This window comes from Saccopteryx leptura, chromosome 1, assembly GCF_036850995.1.
Source record: "Saccopteryx leptura isolate mSacLep1 chromosome 1, mSacLep1_pri_phased_curated, whole genome shotgun sequence".
In the NCBI taxonomy this organism is placed as follows: Eukaryota; Metazoa; Chordata; class Mammalia; order Chiroptera; family Emballonuridae; genus Saccopteryx; species Saccopteryx leptura.
Genome location: NC_089503.1, coordinates 260,550,194 through 260,556,857, shown reverse-complemented (window position 1 = coordinate 260,556,857; position 6,664 = coordinate 260,550,194).

Genomic DNA, 6,664 nt, shown 5'->3' with positions numbered 1-6,664 from the left:
TAGTATTTGACCAAAAACTGGAGATCATTACTTGACTAAATTGACACTAAATTTTAACCATCAGTGTGTTTCCCTGTTCTCCACTCCTACACACCCACCCATGAAAATGCCAACTCCTCTGATAAATTTTCTGTGACAGGCCCTGGCCGGTTGGCTCAATGGTAGAGCGTCGGTCTGGCGTGCGGGGGACCCGGGTTCGATTCCCGGCCAGGGCACATAGGAGAAGCGCCCATTTGCTTCTCCACACCCCCTCCTTCCTCTCTGTCTCTCTCTTCCCCTCCCGCAGCCAAGGCTCCATTGGAGCAAAGATGGCCCGGGCGCTGGGGATGGCTCCTTGGCCTCTGCCCCAGGAGCTAGAGTGGCTCTGGTCGTGGCAGAGCATCGCCCCCTGGTGGGCAGAGCATCGCCCCCTGGTGGGCAGAGCATCGCCCCTGGTGGGCGTGCCAGGTGGATCCCGGTCGGGCGCATGCGGGAGTCTGTCTGTCTCTCCCGTTTCCAGCTTCAGAAAAATAAAAAAAAATAAAAAAAAAAAATTTTCTGTGACATGTCTACCACAAAGGAGAGTACATGGAGGTGTGTTGACTGGCTGCATCGAGGCAGAGAGAGCCAGAAGGGGAGCAAGCTAGGCAGGCATTCAGGGTACCTGTGGAAGGACAGTGGAGATGCCAACGCCAGCCAAAACGTTTGACTTTGCTGCAAGGGAGCCATAGTAGATGTTGGAGTAGGGGAGGGATATGGTTAGGTACACCAACCATTACAAGGCTTGTCATTGGCTGTTGTGGGTCTGTCAGCACGCCCATGTGGAGGGAAATAGGGGGCAGAGCCCCAGTCCAGGCAGGAAATATCAAGGCCTAGGCCAGTGGTTCTCAGCCTGTGGGTCACGACCCCAGCGGGGGTCGAATGACCAAAACACAGGGAAATACATATTTTATTTAAAAATGTATTGTATAATAAATATGTAAATATGTATTTCTGATGGCTTTAGGCGACCCTTGTGTTTTGGTCGTTTGACCCCCGCCGGGGTCGTGACCCACAGGCTGAGAACCGCTGGCTTAGGCTAAGGGCTATTCCATGATCTTCACAGAGGTTGCCCTCACTTGACAAAACAATATTTATTGTTTTCCATTATTTTCTCTTTTTTTAATGTTTACTTTATAGCTTTTAGAGAGAGGAGGGGAGACAGAAACATCAATTGGATAGGAACATCAGTCTGTTCCTATATGTGACCTGACCAAGGATCGAACCTGCAACCTCTGCTCTTCAGGATAATACTCTAACCAATCAAACTATCCAGCCAGGGCTCCATTATCTTCAACATGTGACCTTAATCCTCAGCATTGCAGGTCTTTTCCCCCCTTTCATTCAAGTTTTGTGTGTGTGTGTGTGTGTGTGTGTGTGTGTGTGTGTGAGAGAGAGAGAGAGACAGAGAGAGACAGAGAGAGAGAGAGACAGAGAGAGAGATAGAGAGAGGGGATAGGGACAGACAGGAACAAAGAGAGATGAGAAGCATCAATAAGTTGCAACACCTTAATTGTTCATTAATTGCTTTCTCATATGTGCCTTGACTAGGGGCTACAGCAGAGCGAGTGACCACTTGCTCAAGCCAGCAACCTTGGGCTTCAAGCCAGTGACCTTTAGGCTCAAGCCAACAACCATGGGTCATGTCTATGACCCCACACTCAAGCCAGATGAGCCTGTGCTCAAGCAAGCAACTTCAGAGTTTCGAACCCAGGTTCTCTGTGTCCCAGGCCAAAACACTATCCACTGTGCCACCGCCTGGTCAGGCTCAAGTTTTTTATTTTAAAATAATTCTATATTCATGTACAATTGTAAGAAATAAGAAATAAAATTATTAAAAAATTATTTAAAAAAAAAGAAATAAGAAAGATAATTGAAAGCATATATTCATACAAAAATTTGTATGTGAATAAAAATAGTGAAAAGTGGAAACAATCCAAATGTCTACCAACTGATGAATAAATAAAATATAAAATATTGATACAGTGAAATATTATTCAGCCACAAAAAGCAAAAAGGAACGAAAAATGAGGTAGGCTGCAACATGGATGAATCTTAAAATTAATGCTGAGTGGAGCCCTGGCCAATAGCTTAATTGATTGGAACATCCTCCACAAGAGAGTGAGTCAGGGCCTGATGGCGAGCACTTTACGGAGCTACCCCAGAGTGTTGTGGGGAGCCACGACATGTGGGCCCAGCAGAACACTGTGAGGTTTACCAAGATGGGGCCTTAGATGACACTGCAGCTTATCAAAATCCAAGAGGGGCCTGACCAGGCAGTGGTACAGTGGATAGAGTGTTGGACTGGGATGCCGAGGACCCAGGTTCGAGACCCCGAGGTCGCCAGCTTGAGTGCGGGCTCATCTGGTTTAAGCAAAGCTCACCAGCTTGGACCCAAGATTGCTCGCTCGAGCAAGGGGTTACTCGGTCTGCTGAAGGCCCGCGGTCAAGGCACATATGAGAAAGCAATCAATGAACAACTAAGGTGTCGCAATGCGCAACGAAAAACTAATGATTGATGCTTCTCATCTCTCCGTTCCTGTCTGTCTGTTCCTGTCTATCCCTCTCTCTAACTCTCTCTCTCTCTGTCTCTGTAAAAAAAAAAAAAAAAATCCAAGAAGGCATGGGAGAGGGGAACATGGTCATTTATAGTTTCATACACAAGACACAGGAGGAACTGCAGGCCACACTGGTCTAGCCAAGGAAGAAAAGCTATAGCTCAAGGCCCAGTGGCAGGCCCAACAGGCCCAGAATGTCCAGTGTAAGCAAGAACAGAGAGAGGTTCACTGAAGAGGAGACTGACAGGCATGAAGCGGGCACAGACAGATGCCAATGGGGATAATGATGTTGAGGACCTTGTGGCCCCCCCCCCAAAGCAGAGAGGCGAGGGCCAGCCAGCAGGAGGACAAGGATGAAGCTGAGTATTTCCACCAGGCAGTAGGCGAGGAGCCTGATGCAGACATGTTCCCAAAGGCCCAGCGGAGATGACCCACCAGGCCTCTGTGCAAGAAACAGGTAAAGCAGCAGAAGTCAGACCATGGCAGTGACCAGAAGCCTCCAAAAGCCAAAGTCAGGCCCTGGGGGGTCCAGGCCAACCTGCGGAACTGAGCACAGCCACCTAAGAGAGTATCCTGAGGCCAAGTCTGACCAGCGGATGGAATGCCCCAGATTGGGGCCCAGGAGATGCTGCCCTGGGTGCCTGTTTGGGCATCTAGGTGCAGCCATGTTTCCTTTGATAAAGGAAATATCCACTCTAATAAACACTGACTTCCCATGGGAGGGGAAGCAATGCTGACTGAAAGAAGCCAATCATAAAAGAGCACATAGTATATGGTTCCATTTATATGAAATGCCTAGAATAGGCAAATCAATAGAGACAGAAAGTACATTAGTGGCTGACTCAAGGTAGGGGGAAAGGAGAATGAGAAGTGATTGCTAACTGGCACGAAGTTTCTTTTAGGATTTGATGAAAATGTTTCGGAATCAGATAGTGGTGATGGTTATACAACTTTGTGAATATACTAAAAACCCATTGAAGGCCCTGGACGGTTGGCTCAGCGGTAGAGCGTCGGCCTGGCGCACGGGGGACCCGGGTTCGATTCCCGGCCAGGGCACATAGGAGAAGCGCCCATTTGCTTCTCCACCCCCCTCTCCTTCCTCTCTGTCTCTCTCTTCCCCTCCCGCAGCCGAGGCTCCACTGGAGCAAAGATGGCCCGGGCGCTGGGGATGGCTCCTTGGCCTCTGCCCCAGGTGCTAGAGTGGCTCTGGTCATGGCAGAGCGACGCCCCGGAGGGGCAGAGCATCGCCCCCTGGTGGGCAGAGCGTTGCCCCTGGTGGGCATGCCGGGTGGATCCCGGTCGGTCGGGCGCATGCGGGAGTCTGTCTGACTGTCTCTCCCTGTTTCCAGCTTCAGAAAAATACAAAAGAAAAAAAAAGCCCATTGAATTGCCCTGGCTGGGCCCTGGCAGGGCCCTGGCCAATTGGCTTAGCGGTAGAGCATCGGCCAGGCGTGTGGATGTCCCTGGTTCAATTCCTAGTCAGGGCACACAGGAGACACGCCCATCTGCTTCTTCACCCTCCCCCTCCTGCTTCTCTCTCTCTCTCTCTCTTCTCCTCTCCTCCTGTAGCCATGGCTCGCTTGGAGCAAGTTGGCCCCAGGCACTGACGGTGGCTCCATGGCCTCTGCCTCAGGTACTAAAAAATAATGGCTCCAGTTGCAAAGCAGCAAGGGCCCCAGATAGACAGAGCATCGCCCCAAGTGGGCTTCCCTAATAGATCCCGGTCAAGGTGCAAGCGAGAGTTAGTCTCTGACTCCCCTCTTCTCACTAAATAAAATAAAAGAATTGCCCTTGACACATAGCTTGGTTGGTTAAAGCACTGTCCCAATATGCAAGGGCTGTGGGTTTGATTCCTGGTCAGGGCATGCGCAGGAGTGGGGATTGATGTTTCTGCCACTCTTTCTCCTCCTCTCTCTAAAATTAATATAGTGATATCTTGACACACAAGTTTAATTCATTTCATGGCCGATCTCATGACCCAATTTGCTTGTGTGTCAAATAGAATTTTCCCATTTAAATGAATGGGAATGCAATTAATCCTTTCCAGCCTCAAAAACCACACAAATTTTTTGTTTTGTATGCTTTTAAATAAGAAAATGTACTTTATAAATAACAAATATATATATGGTCTACTGGAAAGTTCTGTCCGTTTCTATCACAACAAGTTTTGACACGTAAGCACATGTTTATTTGGCACGTGTGCCTCTCTATTTTTATCACTTAATGTATACATACTGACGTAGCAAATTAACTAAAACAAAGTTGATTTACGTTAGTCTTATGTGTGAAGTGATAGTGTACCCATGGCTACTGATAAAGTTCATTTATGCCACTGTAATTTTTTTATTCACTTTAATTAATTTTTATTTTATTTATTCATTTTTAGAGAGGAGAGAGAGAAGGAGAGAGAGAGAGAGAGAGAGAAGGGAGGAGGAGCTGGAAGCATCAACTCCCATATGTGCCTTGACCAGGCAAGCCCAGGGTTTCGAACCGGTGACCTCAGCATTTTCAGGTCGACGCTTTATCTACTGCGCCACCACAGGTCAGGCTTTTTTATTCATTTTAGAAAGGAGAGAGAGAGGAGAGAGAGAGAGAGAGAGAAGGGGGGAGGAGCAGGAAGCATCAACTCCCATATGTGCCTTGACCAGGCCAGCCCAGGGTTTTGAACTGGCGACCTCAGCATTTCCAGGTTGACGCTTTATCCACTGTGCTACCACAGGTCAGGCCTATGCCACTGTAATTTTTACGAATTTCAACAAGGAAGAAATGCTACAGAAGCATGTCTGTCGCATCCACCCTATTCCCCAGACTTAGCACCCTCCAACTATCACTTGTTTTTGTCCTTACAAAATTTTTTGAAGGGCAAAAAATTCAAAAATGAAGAAGATATCAAACAAGCACTGGTTCAACTTTTTGCAATCAAAAGATAAAACATTTTTCAAAAATGGGATATACATAGCCTGACCTGTGATGGCGCAGTGGATAAAGCATCGACTTGGAATGCTGAGGTTGCTGGTTTGAAACCCTGCACTTGTCTGGTCAAGGCACCTATGGGAGTTGATGCTTTCTGCTCCTCCCCCTTTTCTCTCTCTCTCTCTCTCTCTCAAATGAATAAATAAATAAATAATTTTTTAAAAATGGGATATACAAATTGCCCTCACGCTGGCAAGAAATCAATAATAATGGCAATTATATTATTTAATAAAGTTTACTGACGGTAAGAAAAATTTGTATTTTGTTTTATTCCAAAAACGGACAGAACTTTCCGGTAGACCTTTTATGTGAGGTATTTTTCCCCACCGAGAAGGAAGAAAGAGGGCTCGGAGCCACCAAGTGTGGAACAACAAAAGGCTTTATTTATTTATTTATTTATTTTTAAAGGCTTTATTGAGTACAGAGCGCGCATCCCGCCCGGCAAGGTTCCCTGGCCCCAAGGAGAGATGGAGGCCAGAGAAATCGCAAGGATTAAACCACGTGGGAGATATTTAAAGGGTGCCTCTAGGGAAGTCGAGCTAATATGATGTGGTGAAATCTCACTGGCTAGCAGCCGGTTGCTTTTTCCAAAGGGTTCCTGTGAAGCTTCTTTTGGTGCGCTAGGTTATGGGCGGTCCTAGCCAAAGTTCGCGGGTCTGGGTTCCCTATGTGACCATCCCCCATTATCCACCGACCTTACATTCTGACCTTTTGTGTTAAATAGAAAAAGGGCGCCGTTTATTTGTCTGGCTACTTCCTGCTGATTAGGGGCATTGTGGGGAGGGGGAGATCGGAAGGTGGTGGCTTTGAGGGGTGTCAGGAGGAACATCTGTTTGGCAGTGAGTTGAGAAACTTTGAGGATGTGGTCCTGTAAGGATTAAAAAAAAAAGAGGAGTAATAGGGGGATTTGTAGGGTCCAGCCTTTTGGTGAGCTGGAGATGGATGGAGTCCAGTGGTTCCGACTGCCAGTGGTTCTATAAGGAGGCAAGCTTGAGGCAAAACTGCATGTCAGGAGTAGCGTAAAAAGGGGAAAGGAAGGGGTCCCATCCATTCCCATAACCGAGACCTGTGAGGGAACTAGAGGTCCAGAGTGTGATGGCAAAACAGAGAAGGTA